Source organism: Capsicum annuum, unplaced genomic scaffold, assembly GCF_002878395.1.
Source record: "Capsicum annuum cultivar UCD-10X-F1 unplaced genomic scaffold, UCD10Xv1.1 ctg81678, whole genome shotgun sequence".
NCBI classification, from domain to species: domain Eukaryota; kingdom Viridiplantae; phylum Streptophyta; class Magnoliopsida; order Solanales; family Solanaceae; genus Capsicum; species Capsicum annuum.
In genome coordinates this window covers 176,802-197,605 of record NW_025892414.1, presented here as the reverse complement: position 1 = coordinate 197,605, position 20,804 = coordinate 176,802, and the positions used below count along the sequence as shown (strand labels likewise).

The window sequence follows — 20,804 nt, the reverse complement described above, 5'->3', positions numbered from 1 at the left end:
TGATTAGACGTAAGAAGTAATTTTGAATCCAGTAGCAATAGCGAGATTTAAAATTTATCTGTTGTGTTTGTGGCAGGGGCTGATTTAGGTTATTCCAAATAGATTACTCATATGTTGCAACAGATGACTAGTCTGTTTCAATAGATAATTCCCTCCGTCTCAAATTACCCCTCCCGTCCCAAATTGAGATGGCACATTGATTAAGAGAAATAATTAATAATATGCCTAGTTTACCATAATACCCCTATTAAATGATGTTTATATTTTAATTTGAAGAAAAAGTGATTAATGTAAAGGGTAAAACATGGAATTTTTTATCTCTTCTTGATTAATAAAAAAAGCAAGTAAAATGAGAAATCAAATTAGAAAATTTGGGATAGATAATTTGAGATGGAGTGAGTATTTAATTTTCATCCTGTCTATTATATTCTCAACAAAAATGTTGATGATTGAACGTAAGAAATAATTTTAAATCCAGTAGCTATAGCAAAACATATTGACTATCTGTTGGGTTTGTGGCAGGGGCTGATTTGTGTTGTTCCAAATAGATTAATCAGTATGATGCAACAGATAATCAGTCTGATGTAACAGCTAATAAGTCTGATGTAATAGATAATCAGTCTGATACAACAGATAACTAGTCTGTTGCAACAGATATATCCTCTGTTGCAATAGATTACTCATCTGATGCACCAGATAAGTGATCTGTTTAAATTGTGGGCACTTATGTTGGATTCATGATTGGCTTCTATCCATTGTTCAAAAAAATATCAATAACTTTGTTACCCAGATGACAAAATTGACTAAAAATTATAATTTGACTTACCAAGTTCTCCTATGAAATAATGTCAAAGTGAAAAGTGGTGATGTTCGAAACAAAATTTGACCTAAGAAATTGATAAAATAGCAATAATAGTTATAACAAAAACAACAATGGTCGACAAGAAGAAGATAAAGATGATAATGAAGTAGAAGATGATGATAATGAAGCAAAATATGATGAATAAAGAAGCAGCAACAACAAAGAACAACAATAATCATGAAGAGAGAGAAAACAACGGATGAGAAGAGAGAGAAATGCGCCTTTTTCTCTCCATTTTTTGTTATGTTAACTAACATTTGAATCAAAGTGTAAATTTTAAAACTTGTGAGTTATTTTCAAACTTCTCCAACTTTCTTAATCCATAATAAAGTAATTGTCACCTCCACCTAATAATTAAGACTTGTGTCGCCTACACCTCATTTTAAAACTCTTTTGTCACCTACAACCCAAAGCCCCGAGAAAGCAAGATGTTTTACGGTTTTCATCACCAAACACTCATTGAAAAATGAAACTTGAAAGTAAGTGAATAATTAAATGGGTCCATTCTCAAGAAAATTATAAAAGAATTATTATACTTGCGCTACTCCAAAATCAAAGATTTTAAAAACATCTACTCTTAACACTAGCTAAATGATTTTTCTAATTCTTAAAGTGACTGATATTCCTTTCCAAACAAAGACGCAAAGAGGTTTGCTTTCTAATATTTTTCCTTTCTATGTTATCATTGCACACCAGGAATAGATCTCATATCTGTTACCAAAGCAAAAAAAAAAAGATGCTTTGCGGAGTAGTTGTTTAATGATAAAGATGAAATCAAAGTAAATAAATAAATCTTTCTTGATTCGTTAAATCGATAAGTAGAAAGAAGTTATTTTAGTATCCTCGATCGATTAATAAAAGGGCCATTTGTAGGGAAGAAATGATTTTCTAGTTCAAGACATTAAAATTGTTTCAAGTAATTCACACACAAAACAATAACTTTGAACTCATTGATTAGTCATCAACAATTTGTGTTACAATTTCCACTCTGGACGTATCTAACATATGGCAGAAGATTTTGTTCAAATTCTGATAGACCATACCAGTTCTTTCCTTCAAGGGGAACTTGTATTGTTTTTTGGTTTTGAAAATGAGTTGGAAAATCTTTCGAATAGGTTTTCTACAGTCCAACTAGTGCCTGAAAATGCTCACGAGAAGAAACTCAAGGAAAAAGCAATAAAAAAATGGTTATAGAAACTCGAGAAAATTGAAGAATAGGTGTCTTATAAGTCTTGAATGAAGGATTGGTGACATTGACCAACAGATAGAGTCAAAAATTATTAGGAAACTTGATCAAGTTAATTGTGGACTTGATTAATATTTTCAAAACTTTTTAATCTTTTCAAAAATACAAATCAACCCAAACCACATCCTCTTCAATCCAAAGCAACCAGTCTCTTCTCTCTCTCGATAGCTTCTCTCAACTCTATCCTAACCAACAGATCTGCAAAATTTCTCCCTTTAACCCCCGATGACAAATAGTTGGGCTTCGTGTTCCCTTCTTCAATTCAATCAACCTGTCTCTCATCCATCTCTCAACAGCTTCTCTCAACTCTCTCCCAACCAGCTGTTCTACAAATTTCTTATTTCAATCCTCGACGACTTCAACATCCGACTACAAATAGTTGGGATTCCAATTCCTCTTCGGCTTCAATCGACGTGACAGCCTTACTCTCCGGCCACAACAGCTTCAAATTCTTCATTGGTCCTTTTCTTCTTTCACAGGTAAAAATTTATGGCCTTTTTAGTTTTGAAGAAAACAAGAAACTTGAGATAGCTTCTCTTATAGTATTAGTTAACAATTTCACTATTTGTTGCACTAATTTGAAATGTGGTCTAAATAAAACACTAATTTCTGGTATTTCTTCTCTTCTTTTCTCTTTTTGAAGTGAATTATGAAATTTTATTCTTTGTTGCATTTTTTTGAAGTTTGATTTTTATTATTTTTGTTTATAAAAACAAAAGGACAATTTAGTTTGATTTGTTATTGTAAGACCCCATAAAAATCCTAAGTCAAATTCATCTCCTTAAGGCTTGATAAGGAAATCCAACACTTGGAAGAATTTTGCTAAGTGTTAGAAACACTTAGTTTCATCTTATACCTCCGAACTTTGGGGATTTATTTGATGATCTTTCCGACCTTCGTTTTTTGATTTTTAAGTTTGTTGTGATTGGAGAATTCAAGAGTACATCTCGAGTGAGTTTCAGAATTTTTGGAATCCGTTTAGGGCGTGTTTGGATTTCAAAACAGAAGCACCATGCAATTTGCATGTGTCGCATGCTCTATAGCATGCTCCAGAAATTTTCAGCATTTCAGGGTCAACTTCAAACAATCATAACTTCTTGAATATTTTAAAATGTGATAGCTTCTATATATCAACAAAAAGATATTTGAGTCCTCTTTCCAATGCAATTGGTTTCATCCAATTTAAACATCAGAGCAAAGAGTTACGATCAATTTACTTCAGCCTATCAGCCTGAAAACAACATAGGACAGTTGTGTCTTTCTCTCTTTCTCCAGGGGTATTTTAGTCTTTTTCCCATCCTATATATATGCTCAAACACGGAATTAAGACTAATTTAGAGCAAAATATACTCCCTTTTTCTCAAATTCTCTCAAAAATTATCAAGAACAAGTAAGGGTTCAATTGGGGGTTTCAAGATTCAAGCCAATTTCACCGTTAACTTTCACGGATAATCAATCTAAGGTATGCATAGTGTTCATTAATGGATTCTTTTCATCTATGGAGCTCAAGAATCAAGTTTTAAGTTATGTATCATGAATATTTTGTTGTGGGATGTTTATAATCATGTTGTTGATGTTAAATTGAGTTTTAATTCCATGAGTTATTTCAAGAATCATGAAAACTAATTTATTTGTGGTATTATTCATATGAGATTTATGTTGAGTTCTTGGGATTTGCAAGTTGGATGTTATACCCATAATATTGATATAGGGAAAAGGCATCGTTTCCACCCCAAACCATACCCGTAAAGCCGAAGCCACACCTAAACTATACTAGTCACCTATTACACACCTAAACTATAAAAAAGTGAAACTATTTACACCCTACACGCGCTGCTATGTCAGCACCATGTCAGTAAAAAGTATCACTTTTTATAGTTAAGGTATGTAATAAGTCACTTATATAGTTTAGGTGTGGATTCGACTTTTCGACTATAGTTTGGGGTGGAAACTATGCCTTTTTTCTTAATGTTTTTATCCATTTACTTTTGTTATTTAATAGGATAGACGCGCCTAAAATAAGTGTAACACACGCACCTTAGAATGAGGGTCGCGAAGAGGTAATAATATCACTTTTATATAGTTAAGGTGTATAATAGGTCACTTATATAATTTAGGTGTTGCTTAGACTTTTCTTGTATAGTATGGGGTGGAAATGATGTCCTTTCCCTATTGATATATATTAATTGATGAATGAAATATCCATGTTTCCCATGTGTGTTGAATCATGACCATCATATGTTGAAAACCTTGAGATATGAATTGGTGGTTACGGTTATGAATTGGGAGCATGTTATATATGCCTAAATATAAAATCATGCCTTTCATGTGTTTGTGAAAATGTTCAAGTGAAGGAATTGTCCCTTGTGATCCATTGGTGATCTAAATAATGAATTCATGTTAATACTACATGATCTAAATGATTTCCATGTTGATGCTATGTCTTGCAAGTGTTTGACAAATGGTTCATGAAAGTTAAGTAATGAAACTGCACTATGTTAGCATGTATACAAGTTCATGTCATGCAAGTAAAATTAAAATTGTGAAATTATGATATGTTAGGAGACATTCCTATTCATGTACAAGATTATGATTATCAAGTGCTTTCATGAAATCCCTAACTTATGGTATTATGAATTGCGGACTTTAGTCCTATGATCAAGAATTTTCATGATGTGTCAGTTTCCTTCCATCGAGTCCTGGGGGTACTTGTACCCGAAAAATATAGCTGGGTGCCTAGAGCCATGTCATGTTTTCATGACACTCTCAGTCAAGCCATTTCAGTAGACTTCAATCAGTCTCATGACTCAGGAAAACTCATGTAAAGGCAGTATCAGTTCAGTTGTACTCAGTACTCAGTAATCTATGTAATCTCAGTAATATTTCGTCAGTCTATGGAATTCAATAAATGTTAGTATCAGTACAGTTTAGTTCAGTATTCAGTTCAGACATCAGTAAACTCAGTCAGCTAACAGAACTCAGTAGCATTTAGTCATTTAATAGAATTCAGTAGTGTTCCGCTAGTCATCGGAACTCAATAAATTTAGTCCTTGTTCAGTTTAGTTAAACAGAACAATCAGTAATAGTTCTGTTAATTATAGTATAAACTAGGAAATTAGTTCAATATAATCAGTTCAGTGTCATTCAGTTGGGAGTAGGATTCAGCACCGAGCGAACCCAAGGATGGGAACTCACCTGCTAGTAGAGGGTGTGATTCTTAGAAGTCGTCTTTGCGTTCCAGAACTATTTAGCCAGCATAGGTTAAGACATCAATACCTATCAGTTGAGGGCAGATGAAGTGGCTTAACCTGTCAGATGAGGGTTCCCACTGTTCCTATTAGAGTACCTGTCAGACGAGGGTCACTCACAGCTTGTCCTTACCAGTGGCACGGTATTGACACCTGTCCAATCAGGGCAGAGATTGGACTCTAGCTTAGCTATTATAGCGTATTTGGGGCATGTCAGTTAGATAACTACTTCCCACAGTTTTAGTATCAGTCTCAGTAAAAAACTCAGATAGTTCTTCAGGATATCAAGACTGACATATATAGTCAACTCAGATACAGTACAAAACTCAGCTAGTTCCATCAGATTCAGGACTGTCAGATACAATCATTCATGCTATCAATTATCAGAACTTATGTTATCAGTTATCAAAGTTCATTTATCAGTCATGATATGTTATCAGTTGATACATGTCATCAGTATTCATACTCAGTAGTCATGTTATCACGAACTCAATTTCAGGACTGTTATATACAATCAATCAGATCAGTTCTTCATAATCAAAACTATCAAAAATAATCATTTTCTTTATCAGTAATATAACATCAGTTTCTCTTTATTTAGTAAATTCAGATGTTAGTAAATCAGTACACAGGATTTAGTATCCAGTACTAGTACAGTTTCAGTTATAGTTATTATGTATTCATGCATGTATTCTTACATTCATGTTAGTCAGTATTGTTCTTACATATGAACCCCATGCATTCAGCCTACCTCACTTGCATACCAATATATTCAAAGTACTGATGCATATTTTTCTCGCTCTATGGTGTCTTATACCATAGGTTTGGACGCATGGGATCCAAAGCTCCCTTAGCAATTTCAGAGTCAGCCAGCAGCAGTAATTATCAGTGAGTCCTCATCCATAGAGGATAATTATGTTATTATTCATATCACTATTTCAGTTTTCAATTTATTTCAATAGACGGAGTTAGTTGGGAACATGTCCCCTCAACTCCTTATTCAGTTCAGTTTAGAGGTTTTTAGACTACAGCATGCCAGACAATTTATTTAGATTTATGTTGGTATTGTTATACCATTTTTAGATATTATTTTATCAGATGTTTATTTAGATTTGAACCTTATGGCCTTACAATATTATGTTTTTCCATATTTTACAATATGGTTATTCAGTGCTCTGGTACAAATATAAGTCATAGGTTATCTTGTTGTCCTTCGGGGTCATGGGCACCGTGTAGCATTTTGGTTCAGAAAATTGGGACATACAATTATGTTCTTGTTCTTGGTAAAAATGGTAAAATTGTTGTTTTTTGTTTAACAAAATTGTGCTACTATTTACTCTGACAGATTACCCATCTGGTGCAACATATTAACCATCTGATGCAACAGATTTATCATATGATACAACAGATAAACCATCTGATGCACCAAACGAACCATCAGATTACAATTTTGATGTAACAGATTAATAATCTGATGCAACAGCTTTACCATATATTACAACAGATTAAGCTTCAGATAAAAAATCTGATGCAACTAATTAACCATCTAGTGAAATGGAAGAACCATCAGATTAATAATTTGATGTAACAGATGAACCTCCTGTTGGATAAAATCCTACCAACTCTTCCTACAGGAAAAGTCCAAGACTTGATTTTTCCAACTAATCATTCATCTACTGCAATAGACGACCCTATGTTGGAAGAAATCTAAACAATATTGACCGTTGATAACTGTTCTAACAGATCACTCATGTGTTGCAACATATGTGTGACCTGTTGCACAAACCATTCATCTTTCTCAATAGATGAGTGATATATTTTATAATGTCACAACAGATTACTCAGCTGTTGCTATGGATTATTTAACTATTCCAATAGATCACTCATATGTTGCAATAGATGATGTCACAACAGTTGTGTGATCTGTTGAACAGACTATTTATCTGTCTTAAAAAATAAGTGGTATGTTTTGTATTATTGCAATAGATTACTCATCCGCTGCAACAGTTTGGTTATATGCTGCAATAGATATACTACCTGGTGCAACAGATCGGTGATTTGTTGCAATTGTTATTTCACTATTTTTCTTGTTTAATTTACTATTATTCTTTTTTAACGATGCATTAATCAATAATAATATATTATTTTATGTTCCTATTAATTTTAGATAATATGGTTCCCAAAAAAACAGAAACCAAATCAAGTCTAAGTAAAGGAACCAGTGAAGCAGCTAGGCTACATCCACTACTCTATGAGCTTGCTTTACAAGCGTTATCTCAATCGAGGGCAGAATATGATGAACACGGGGAGGAGGAATGTTTCAAAAGAGATGATGCAAATGCTAATAGACCTTCCACCAAAGAGCTGGTCAAAGCCTTCAGCATTGATCGTTATCCTGTGAGAATGTAGTGCGATGGTGCCGTAGATTTAACGGGTGATTTCATGATTAAGTCAGTCATGGGAAAATCTTTTGACGCCTTCAGAAAAATACTTTGAGAACAAAAATTGGATGCTTATTTCAGGGACAGCTGCTTTGGGAAATATCTTGATTTGCCAGAGGACAACAATGCTTGTTTCCAAATGAAAATGGCATATGAATTTCTCAAGCTTAAATTTATGTATGAAAACAAAGATAAGATGGATGAGGTGTGGATAAATTACTATGGCATGCCTGTTTGTTTTGGTTGGAAGGAGTTTGCCATAGTTATTGGACTAAAATGTTATCCTCCTTCTCAAGTTATATCTATTCTAACCCCAAAAAAAGCACCCCGCACACCCAAAAAAGGCAAAGGCAAGTCGTGTGATCGTGATGACCTGGTGTCCATTGTTGGTCCAAGCTTCAAAAACAAAAATTTGATAGAAGTGTTGAAAGGTAAAGGACTTTCAAAGAAGCACAAGCAGTCATTGTGCTTGGTTTGGTTTGTACATAATATTCTTTGGGCGAGAGACGTTAACAACAATATAAGCCTCGGTTTAATAAAGCTCTCCGAGAATCTTGAGGCGTTTAACAGCTATCCATGGGAGTATGAAAGCTTCAAAATGACTGTCAAATATTTGTTGACTCCGTTAGCGCCAATGACAGTTAACTTATATGGCTTCTCATGGGCTTTCATGGTAAATGTTTCTTTCTTCTATTATGATATCATTCTTTTTTTTTGCTCAATAATGGTTTTGATTTATTGGCGTTATTTTATAGGCTTGGGCGTTTGAAGCCATTCCTTATTTGAGACAACAAGTGAACTACCAGAAAGGAGTTTTTTGTCCAAGAATCTTGAGATGGTTGTTGGCCAAAACTCATAAAAATGCAAAATTTCTTGATCTCTTTAAACCCCCGAAGGATGCAGTAAGTATAATTATAATTTATTTTTTCTTTTAATTATTGTTTTTTTTTTGAATGATCTAATCATCATTCTAATATATGTAATGATTCATGTTAGAATATGCATCCGTCGCTAGTTTCGACCAATCGAGAGTTGAAGATGCTATTTTTTCTTACTTTACGGTCTGTGCAAACTTTATCGGATCCTAAGGTCATCGAAAGAATAAAAATGAAATGGTTTGGAGCAACAGCCATTACAAGAAAAACAATTTTGGAGAGTGGGCTTATTGTTGTTGATGGAGCTGTTAGTGGTGGTGTGGTGCTGCTGTTGGTGCTAATGATGGTCCTCTTACAGTATTTAAAGCAAACCATTATGAATATGATCATACTGGTTATACAGATTTTACCTCTCCCAGCGAATTTCTGCATGTAAATGTCAAGACTGCTGGGTGAAACATGATATAGTGATTAATTCTATTAATGCATTAACCGCTTCTGTAACGGAATTAATATCAAAGAGGGGTCTCATTCCATGAAAAAAGATTTTATTTCCATTCTCTCCATTAGAGATTAGGGCTAAGAGGAGAAGGAGAGTGATTTCCAAGGCATTATCAGGCATCCAAAAAAGCAAAATTGTAACTCCTCTGTCTGTGTGTTGCTCTGAGAAACGTACAATGTCCAAAGGAGAGCAGAACAAGATGAAGAAGGTGAATATATTATATGTCTTCCAAATGATAAAATAAACAGACACATATCTATTTCAACAGATGACACATCTGCTAAAAATTATTAAACAGATATATACATCTGTTGCAATAGTTGACTAACCTGTTGCACTAGATACTTTATCTGGTGTAACATATGTCTTGTTTGTTTTAGCAAATCAAACAGCTCTTTGTACAACTTTTATTTGTACCAACAGATGACCTATCTACTACAACAGATGATTCATATGTTGCAACGGATGGTTTATCCATTGGAAATTATCACACAGGGTCTTTCTCAGGTAGAAATTTGTTCTAACAGTTGATTCATTATTTCAACAGAAATATAATATGTTTGGGACAATTTAAAATGGGAAGAAGACCTGTTTGATTTGCTAGAAGAGATGAGTTATCCTTTTCCATTTTGTTGTATCTCCGTGATTAGCATTGACCAATTCTAGCTTTCTAGGTGGATGTAGAAGAAGCTACTGCTGAACAACATTGACAATATGCTACTCTTTTTATGTAAATATGGAGAACAGAAAGCGCAGAAACCGTACACAAGTGACAATGAAGATCTACGACGAGCAAAGCCGAATTCCATAGCACCGGATGAAGAACAACTTGTCCATACTAAGTAGATCTTTATAGCTTGATCCTATCAAAGAAATCCTTGGCAGTATACTTAAATTGTTGTTGATGTATTTGTTGAGATCTGTACCCATAACAATTTTTTTACATTTCATTTATTCGTTGACTTATTTTAGCTAATTTATGAAGGCTTCGATTTATTTTATTTTGTCTATAAATTTTATTTATTCCTTAGATTTTAACTTATTAATTGAAAAGGAATAGTAGATTCAAATATTGCAACAGATAATGTATCTGTTGCAACAAACGACACATCTATTGGAAAATTCAAATAGATTTAGACATATGTTGCAACAAGTAGGTGATCTATTGGAATTTATCAAACAAGTCTTCCCACTGTTGCAACATATGGAGTTTAGATAAAAACATCAAGATAATGCAACAGATGACACATCTATTGGAAAAAAATAGATTTAGACATATGTTGCAACAGATGGACTTTATCTGTTGCAACAGACGACACATCTATTGGAATAATCGAATAGATTTATACATATGTTATAACAGGTAGGTTATCTGTTGGAATTTATCAAACATGTGTTCCCACTATTGCAATAGATAAACTTTAGATAAAAACATCAAGATAATGCAACAGATGACCAACCTATTGCAACAGATAAACTATATGTCAGAACAGGTAGGATAACTATTACAATGGATGGAGAATCTGTTGTATTATAAAAATTCAACTTTTGTTGGACATAAAAAATTACCACTACGTTTAAAAAGGTTAAAGTGAATTGAAATATAAAAGGTGCAACCCATCGACGGTGTTCAATTCAAACACCTAAAATAAAATAGGCATCAAGTAGACATGTTCATTTTAAAGACGTAAAATAAAATAGGCATCAAATATGTTAGTGTCAGTCCTGGTGTATTTCGCTGACTCACCGTCACTTAGCCCCCAACGGTCATTTTTTCCCCCCATTGTCTTATATATTCATCTTCCTCCTAAAGTTTAACCCTAAATTCCCAAATCTTCTTCATCATCGTCATCTTGTTTTATCTATCAAAATTCTTTAAATTATTACCTTCATTTTTTTCAACTGACCTTGATAATGTCGAACGCATCTTCCACTATTTTTTGTGATAAAGATTTTCGATATTATAAGTGCGGTCATTAAGCTCTGTTAAAGACTTCTTGGACTCAACAAAATCCGGGTCGTAGGTTTTTTACTTGTAAGATTTCAAAGGTAATATTTTTTTATTTAATTAATTGATTAATTATTGACTTGTAATTGTCTTCTCTTTTTTTTTTTTATAAAAATTGGGTGGATGCAATTACTTTGATTGGTATGAAGAACGACACCCTTCACAAGCAAATCGTGTAATCTAGGGTTTATTGAACAAAGTCAAGGCTTCTGAAGAGAAACAAAATCGAGCAAGAAGATACTACATTGTTGCCGTTATTGCTACTGGTTTGGTGTTGTTGGGCACACAGATATTGAAGCCTAATTGGTGAAATTTTCATGGTGGTGTATGTATTTGATACTAGATTGTTGTTGATGAGCACACGGATATTGAAGCTTAATTGTTGGAAAATATCAAAAAGATTTAGGCATATGTTGTAAAATTTAGGTCATCTGTGGAAATTATCAAACAGGTCTTCCTACTGTTGCAACAGATTAGACTTAGATTATTAGATTATTCATAAAAATTATCAAACAGGCCTTCCCATTGTTGCAACAGATTAGATGTAGATTATTAGATTATTAGATTATTAGATTATTCAAACAGGTCTTCCCACTGTTGCAACAGATTGGCAATCTAATCTATTACATTATAAAAAACTCAACTTTCATCAGAAAAAAATTATTTCCACTACATGTACATGTAATAAAGTGAAGGGTGACTTGAAATTAAAAATTTCTATTTCACAGGCTCTTCTATATACACACGCTTCAAGCGTCCAGTTAGTACTCCATAAGCCCATACCTCTTGTAGATTTACCACAGCGTTGTCGCATAGAAAAGTCATTGACTCGGCCATTTCTGTGCCGGTCAGCAAACATTCGATGTGTGCAAGAGCGTGCGAGCCGCTCGCTTTAGTGGCATCATCTTTTGGAAGGATCATTCCCCTGTTTTGACCTTCAAAATCCCATGATTTCTTCACCAACTCTTTCTTTGGCAAATGATTCATCAGTTTACCCTCCCTCAACAAGATGGGCAACAGCATCATCAGTGGCTCCATGAGGAGAAAAAGATTGAAATAGTCGACGAGAGGTACGTTGGAGTCATAAACATTGATCTTTCCCTCCTCGAATAGTATCTCAACAACCCGATAATGTATGCCGTTCACGCTAATGACTGTAAGAATCCTTTTTGCCTTGGCCCATCTCTTGCCGTGTGGATTTGGCCTGTCCCCTCTAACATTTCTTAACATTTCTTCTTCATCCAAGACCAACGTAGGAACTAGGAAATCAAGTCCCACTCCGAGGGCTGACGCCTCTCCATTTAGTTGATCGTACCTATCCTTGAGCTTCTTGCAGAAGTTGAGGTCTATTATCCTATTGGCAACGTCATAAGCTTCCCAGTACATTAATTACCTTTTTCTCATAAGGTAGAGAATTATGTCAACATGCTGTGAGATAAGAAGTTAATTTTTAAAAAAGTCAATTTTTAAATAGGTTAGTAATTGTAAAGATGCAACGGATGGTCCATCTATTGCATAGGGTTCTCTGAATCAATAATCCAATGCAACTTATGCAACAGATAGATAATAAGTTGCAATAGAACCACAACCAGTTGCACCAGTATACTCAGCTGTTGCAATAGATGTGAAATCTGTTGCGTAGCTTCTTCTTCATGGGGTAGATTAGAAGGGCTAGGTTAGGAAAAGTAAACTTGCCTTATCCTCGTACGGAATACGCATATCAGTAATAGTATGGAAGTCTTGGGGGGGAAAAGGAGGCCTGGGGTAATCTGGTGCGCCTGGCTTGGCATTCTTGTCCTGTTGCAGATCCCTCTTCTCTTCGGCACCAAGTTCCGCTTATATGTCCACCTTATTGACTGGACCCTAAACTTTAATAGCTTTTGGAGGGGGAAGAATTACAATTTCTTTTGATTTTTGAGGGAGAGTACATCTCTAATTGCTCTTTTCTTTCTCCTAACCAACATTGTAGGAGTGTGTGGCTCCCTCACCTTCTTAGATGGTATGACAAACCTCTTGGATTTGAACTTTTCGATAGCTTTAGAGAGAGCCTCTACTTTTTCAAAGAGTTTATCCTGTCTGTCCTTGCACTCATCGCATTCGTAATGACAACACGAGGGTGAAGAGGGGTGAGAGGGACCTGTGTAAGGGAGAAAAAGGGTGTTTTCAAATATATTTATTCTTTGGTAGCAGCATCAGCATGCTTGCCACCAACACCAACAACTCGACTAGAAGAACACTTGAATCTGCCTTAGTAAAAGGTTGGTCATGAAGAGCCTCAACATTAGGCTGACCTTGCCTAACTGCTCCTCTTATGGCTGTTGCTCCAGCCAATTCCTTCTTTATTAACTCCACCATTGGGTCTGCAATAGTATCAATATAACCAAGAGTAATATAAGAAGTCATCACTGACTCCTCCTCTATAGGTACGATCCATTGATGCACAACCTATAAAAAAGAAAAAAGAGACAGATGCATTTAAATCATATAATATAATAATTTTCACAGTTGGGCTACATTTTAAATAAAAAGACCCATTTGTTGCATAGTTTATAGTATATGGTTAAAATCCATTTAAGTTTGGTTCAGAGAAATAGAGTAAAACATGGATAATCTGATGCAAAATATCAATCATTTATTGCAACAGTTGCACAAGACGGGTAATCTATTATGCAACAGATGATCTGTACGTCACAATAGATGAATGATCTGTTATCATATTAAACATCTGTTGCATAATTTACAGTAGATGGTTAATATTTTAGGAGTTGGTTTCAGAGAACCAAAGCAACAGATGGGTAATTTGATGCAAGATATACCCCATCACAACAGATGTCCTATCTGGTGCATCAGATATAACATCTCATGCACCAGATATAACATCTATTTAATATCTTTCTTATCTTTGAGTAGAATTATTTTACTTGAAGAAGATGTACTGCATCATTCGGAGGGTTAAAGATATCAGCCTCCTTAATATTAGTGTTGCTCTTTGCAACCAACCACCTAAACATCCTTGGATGAGAAACCTCATCCGGGTAATCCATTAACTGCTTTCGGAGGGGAGGAATGACTTCAAATTCCCAAGCCAAAAAGTGTAAACAGGAAGCAAGCAAAAAAAAAATCATAATAACTATATTCAATATAAATTAATGGATGAGTAAAATTAGTGATTAATTTTACCATGAAAGACTAAGGAAAGACATATAATGTGGTCCTCTTTCTCTTTCTAACTCTCCAATTCCTCTTCTTTCTCACTTTCATTTTCTTCATCACCATCTACGAACCTTTGTCCACCTCCCTCAATGTTATTTTCATATCTCTCCTCAGCTTGACTTTTCCCTGATTGAGATAGTTCAGGAAGCTCCTCCGAATCCCTCTATACTGTAGTCTTTTTTTTTTGAGTGGTCAGACGTTGATCCACTTTCACTTTCTTTTCTTTTGGGAGATATGTTTTACCTATAGACAAAGAAAAACAAAAATTACATTACAGTTGATGTATGCATAGATTTTAAAAAATACATTACAAACACCACAAATACCAACACACCAACAGCCACTACCACAAACACCACCAATCAATGTCAACAAACAAACAAACAACACGAATACCGATACCACCACAAACGCCATCAACCAATGCCATCACCGGTGCCACTACGACGACCACCAACATTATCCAACTATACCACAAAAGTCAACAGAACACTGTGACGGAAACTAGGGATTTCTCGAGTTCTTCCTATGATTTTACCATCAAAACTCAAAATTGTAAACACATTCTCGAAGATAATACAACTAAAAGTTTTATTTTTTATCATTAACTTAAAAACCCTTATTTTTTTGAAAAAAATAAAAAACAAATATAGAGATCTTCTCGAACTCTGTTGCCTACGAAGACAAAGAAAACGACTGATACAAGCAAGAATGATGTCAAAAATAACACCTATGTGGCCAAAAATGAGAAGAAAAGCAATCTGTTATGGAGGGTTGAGCAAATTTGTTGAGTAGTTGTTGTCTGTACTGTATTGTTGAGTAAAAATGAGAGAGAAAGAGCCAGACCTCGAGATTTGAAATGATGAAACATTTTATATGGGTTGATTTGTATTTTGGAAAAGAATAACAAGTAGTTTTGAAAATGTTAATTTGGTCCGAAATGATCTTAATTATTTTTAAAATCATAAAATATATGCGTAATTTTTAAAATCATATAAAAACAATTGAAGTTGTAGTTGACCGAGTACTCTAGGAGGTGATCCTATGAAAAATCACCCCTGGTCCTAGATTAATCATTTAGGAGTCTAACATATGAACTCAATTGAAATTGTAAAAAACAAATGTTCAACATATTGCATCAGATTTCTCATCTATTGTAAATTATCAATTAGATTAGGTAACAACAAATTACGAATCTGATGTAAATTATCAAATAGATTAAGTCATCTGTTGCGATAGATTACCCATCTGTTGTAAATTATCAAATGTATTATCATATGTCACAACAGATTACCCATATGTTGTAAATTATCAAATAGGCGCTGCCATCTATTGTGGCTGACCCTATGAGAACTCACCCCTAGTCCTAGATTAATCGATAGTTTACCCTATGAGAACTCACCCCTAGTCCCAGATTATTCAATCAAGGTATTAGTATCCTAGTCCTAGATTAATCAATTAAGGTATTAGTCTAACATATGAGGTAGTAAGAATCGGTTCGGCTCAGAATGATCGATCACCGACTCTGGTCGGGAGGAACGCAGTACCATTTCATCATGAAATTGACAAAAGACTCAATTAAAGTTGTAGTTGAACCTATGAGAACTCACATTTAATTAAGGTATTAGTCTAACATATGAACTCAATTGAATTATATATAAACAAATGCTCAACCTGTTGCAAAAGATGTCTTTTCTATTGGATCAAATCAAACAGATTATGTAATCTGTTGCAACATTTTACACATCTATTGTAAACTATCAAATAGATTAAGTCATCTGTTGCAACAGATTACCCATCTATTGTAAATTATCAAATAGATTAAGTCATATATTGCAATAGATTACCCATCTGTTGTAAATTATCAAATAGGTGTTGTCATCTATTATAGTTGACATTATGAGAACTCACCCCTAGTCTTAGATTAATCAATTAAGGTACTAGTTGGACATATAAGGTATTAAGAATCAATTCGGCTCAGAGTGATCGATCGACGACTCTTGTCGGGAGGAACGCAGTCCCGTCTCATCATGCATTTGCCAAAAGACTCAATTGAAGTTGTAGTTGACCCTATGAGAACTCACCCCTAGTTCCAGATTATTCAATTAAGGTATTAGTTGAACATACGAGGTAGTAAGAATCGTTTTGTCTTAGAGTAATCGATCGATGACTCTTGTCAGGAGGAATGCAGTACCGTCTCATCATGCAATTGCCAAAAAACTCAATTAAAGCTGTAGTTGACCCTTTGTGCTCATTCATCCATCCCTAATTCCACCTATATCAATGTAGGTACTATTATTAATCTTAACATTAAGTTAATGAGAACACATTTTAACTTAGAGTGATCGATCGACGACTCGGGTTGGGATGAACGCAATACTAACACCATTCAAATGCAAAGACTTAATTGGATTTGTAATTGACCCTGTGATCTCATTCATTCATCACTCGTTCCACCTAGATCAATGTAGGTACTATTATTAATCTTAACATTAAGTTAATGAGGAGCTCATTCTTTCATCCCTAGTTCATCCTAAATCAATTGCAATGAAATCCATTGCAACAAACAACTGAGCTGTTGGAGAATTTCAAATAGATAACAATATCTATTACAACAGATGAAATTTCTTATTTAATTATCAAATAGACATTTGCATCTATTATGATGGATAACTGAGGTGTTGGAAATTTTCAAACAGATATTGATATCTGTTGTAACAAATGACATTTCTGATTTAGTTATCAAATGACATTTCCATCTGTTGTCATAGATGACTGAGCTATTGGGATTTCTCAAACAGATAGCTAAATCTGTTACAACAGACGACATATCTATTTGAAAATCTTTTTGTTTTCTTTTAATTTTAAAGCAAGCTACTGTCCGAGTAGACAAAGTAGTAGTACTACTAAAGGCGGTAAAAAATATTTATGTTTCTTGGATAACTCAAAAATATCATTGAGTAGTCTTGTCCTGTCTTTTCAATGTCACCTATTTTCTTTCTCGTGCCCCTCAAATTATTAGTGAATATTAATTAATGAATATTGAAACCCCTAATACTTCTTCCTTTTCATATTAACTTGGTACTCCTATCAAGAAAATATTAATTAGGGGTTTATTTTACTACCAAATTAGCCTTATTAATTATGCTTTGTAAATATAAATTTGAATAAATACACTTTGTTTAGTCATTTAATATTAAGGGTAGTACATCTAGAAATTAGAATTATCTCATCTCTCCCCTCCTCTCCTTCAGCCCTAAATTTCTCATCTTTTTTCTTTCTATCCTCTTTAGGGTTATCACAACTTTTTTTTTCTCTCCTCTTTCTCAAAAATTTTTGTTTGGATCTAAATCGGTCGATATCCATATCTTATATTCCTTGACTAAAATTGCTGTTTTGACCCCCTTTTGACATTGTATGATATGATTCACTATTGCTCTTTCATTCTCGTCTTCTTTTTGCAACTTTATTTATATCTTTTTATTTATTTAATTACCATTTTCCCATATCATATTTATTTAAAAAATTTGAAGGAACTTTTAATTGTTGAATAAACATATCGAGAATTTTTATTATAAGATGCGAAAAAAAGTCATCTGTTGGGAGAAGTTTAAAAGCTTTGTTGGCAGTATTAATTTTTTAATGTATTTTGTTTGTTTATTTGTTGTTGATGCTGTTATTGATGTTGTTGGTGGGGCTGGCATTGTTGGAACTTGTGGTGTGGTGTTGTTGGTGGGTTTGACATTGTTGGAACTTGTGGTGTGGTGTGGTTTAGACGATGGGTGCTTCTTAGCTTAAAAGTAGTGGAGTCCGAACAAGCAACACAAGGAGTAAGGGAGAAAAAATAAAAAAGTTTAAAGTGAATAAAAAGAGAAAAGTTGGTTACCAAAATTTAAAAAATATGTGCTAAGTGGGAATTGAACTCAAGACCAAAAGAAATAAATAACCTTAAGCACCCATAAACAACAACTAGTCTAACCAAACAATTCTTACTATGGGTGCTCACTGATTAGATTATATACGTTTTTTTCTTTATTTCCACATACATATATAAAGTTTGATATGAGTTCAGTCTGTGCTCGCGCACCCGGAGGACTCCATGTGGGTCCGTCCTTGTTGTTGATGGTGTTGGAACATAGGATGTATGCTTCTTTGTAGTTGATGATGTTGTTGGAACAAATGTTGTTGTTTTCTTTGTTATTGATATTTTTTATTTGTTGTTTGTAGTTTATGCTGTTGTTGATGTTGCAACAGATGGAGCAACTGATGGAACAAATCAAACCACCAGCAAGGCTGCTATGTATTCCAATAGACTCCATAGCTGTTGCATCAGACTCCATATCTAACGCAACAGACTCCACATCTAACGCAAACTATCTGGGATTTATGTGTTGTGTGTGGTGTTAGTTAAATAAAACTGGTGACTTTATTAATATGTAAACTAAAAAAAACGAATCTAAATACAATATTTTATCTTTTTGTTGTATTTACGAAAGAAACAGATTGGTAATCAGTTGCAAAATATATTCCACCTGTCAGATAACTTACAACATATGAACAATCTGTTGCAACAGATGTATTTATCAGTTTGCTTTTCCATCAGCTGTGGCGTCTGTTGCAACTTGCTAATAATCTGTTTATTCAATTTCATCGAGAGCAATAGATTTTTCTAAACACTTCTGTGCCAAACTCAATTTGTGCTCTTGGACTACTTCTCTTTTTTTCTTTGCATCCTTCAAGCTAGCCTCCAAATTCAATTTTTGCCGTCAATCCAATAGCAAAAATTTAGTTTGATTGAAGGATGCAAAGAAAAAAAAAGAAGAAATCCAAGAGCAAAAATTGAATTTGGCCAAGAAGTGTTTAGAAAAATCGATTGCTCTCGATGAAATTGAATAAAAAGATGACTAGCAAGTTGAAACAGATGCCACAGCTAAAGGAAAAGCAAACTGATATATCCATCTGTTGCAACAGATTGTCCATATATTGTAAGTTATCTGACAAGTGGAATATATTTTTCAACATATTACCAATTTTTATCTTTCGAAAATACAACAAAAAGATAAAATGTTGTATTTAGATCCTTTTTTTCCTAATTTACTTATTAATAAAATCACCAATATTATTTAAGTAACACACACAACACATAAATCCCGGATAGTTTCAGCAATATTGCATTAAATCCCAGATAGTTTTCTAATTACATTTTATCCCGAAATTTCGAATTGTGATACATATGTTAAGCAGTGATACATATAGCATATGTATCACTAGTAAATATGAATCAGGGATTTTATGTAATTTTTTAAAACATTAAGGGATATTGTGTAATATGGTGTCTTAAATATGAAATTTGTGTAATTTTTCCTTTTAAGGGATATGAACAGTCGTGGATTTTTGTTTGACTAAGTCCAGACCCTTCCAGTTCTTAATTATTTTATAAATAGGTCCCTCCGGCCTCCTCACTCACTATCGTTCATTCTACTATACTTACAATACTAATATGTCAGATCCAGATTCGTACAAGAAGGTTCATATCGAGTCCTTGCAGGAATTTCAAAGGCAGTTTGATGAACTCCATAGGGATTTGGCCGACTTCCAAGCAAGGCTGAGGAGGGCCCTGCTACTTTCGGATGAAAATTGTCAGGTTGAAAATAATAATAGTAATAATAATAATAATAATAATAATTAGGTTATGTTTTTTCTTTCTTTTAGCGTTTGTATTTCTCTTTTTTATATCCAATCTACCTATAAAGGATTCAAAAAAATCCATTTATATGTTTGGTTTGGTCGATTTTGAATTTTTAATTCTTATTCAATAGTTAATTATCATTCTATTTATTCCCTATTCAAAACATGTCGGCGGTTGGAGTTAGGGATGCAGTCATGATGAGAAATTCTCCTAAAAATGGTTCGTTAATAAATAATAAGGAACTAAATGATATTATAATCGTAAAAGAAAGATTATTTAATTTAAAAAAAGTCCCAACATTGAATTAATTTAATTAAGATATATATATGATGATATGATTTTTAAGAAAAAAGTTAATGAATAGTCGTGACTGTGACTTTTGTCAAAACACATTCAACAAACAAAAACAAAAAACGCTTCTGATGCATCAAATTCCTCATCTGTTGCAACTTATGAATCAGTTAAAAGAAATCAAAAGAGCTCCTTAAACAGATAGTCGATTTATAGCAACAGATGGTATATCTGTTGAAACAGATGGGTTATCTAATGCAACAGATATACAATCTGTAGCCATAACTCAATTAATAAAAATGGTTATTAAAGAAACGGAAAGATTAAGTCACCCCCATCTTGATTTAATTAAGTCATTTCTTTTCACAGAAAATAATAAGAAAATAAATGATAAACACAATTTAAACCGTAAAAAACTCACCAGAAATA

At 33.7% G+C, this 20,804-nt stretch overlaps 1 pseudogene; it reads left to right on the top strand.

Moving 5' to 3' along the window:
- The first annotated feature begins 1,867 nt into the window (after window positions 1-1,867).
- LOC107868379 overlaps window positions 1,868-20,804 on the top strand; it is a 61,989-nt pseudogene continuing 43,052 nt past the window's right edge.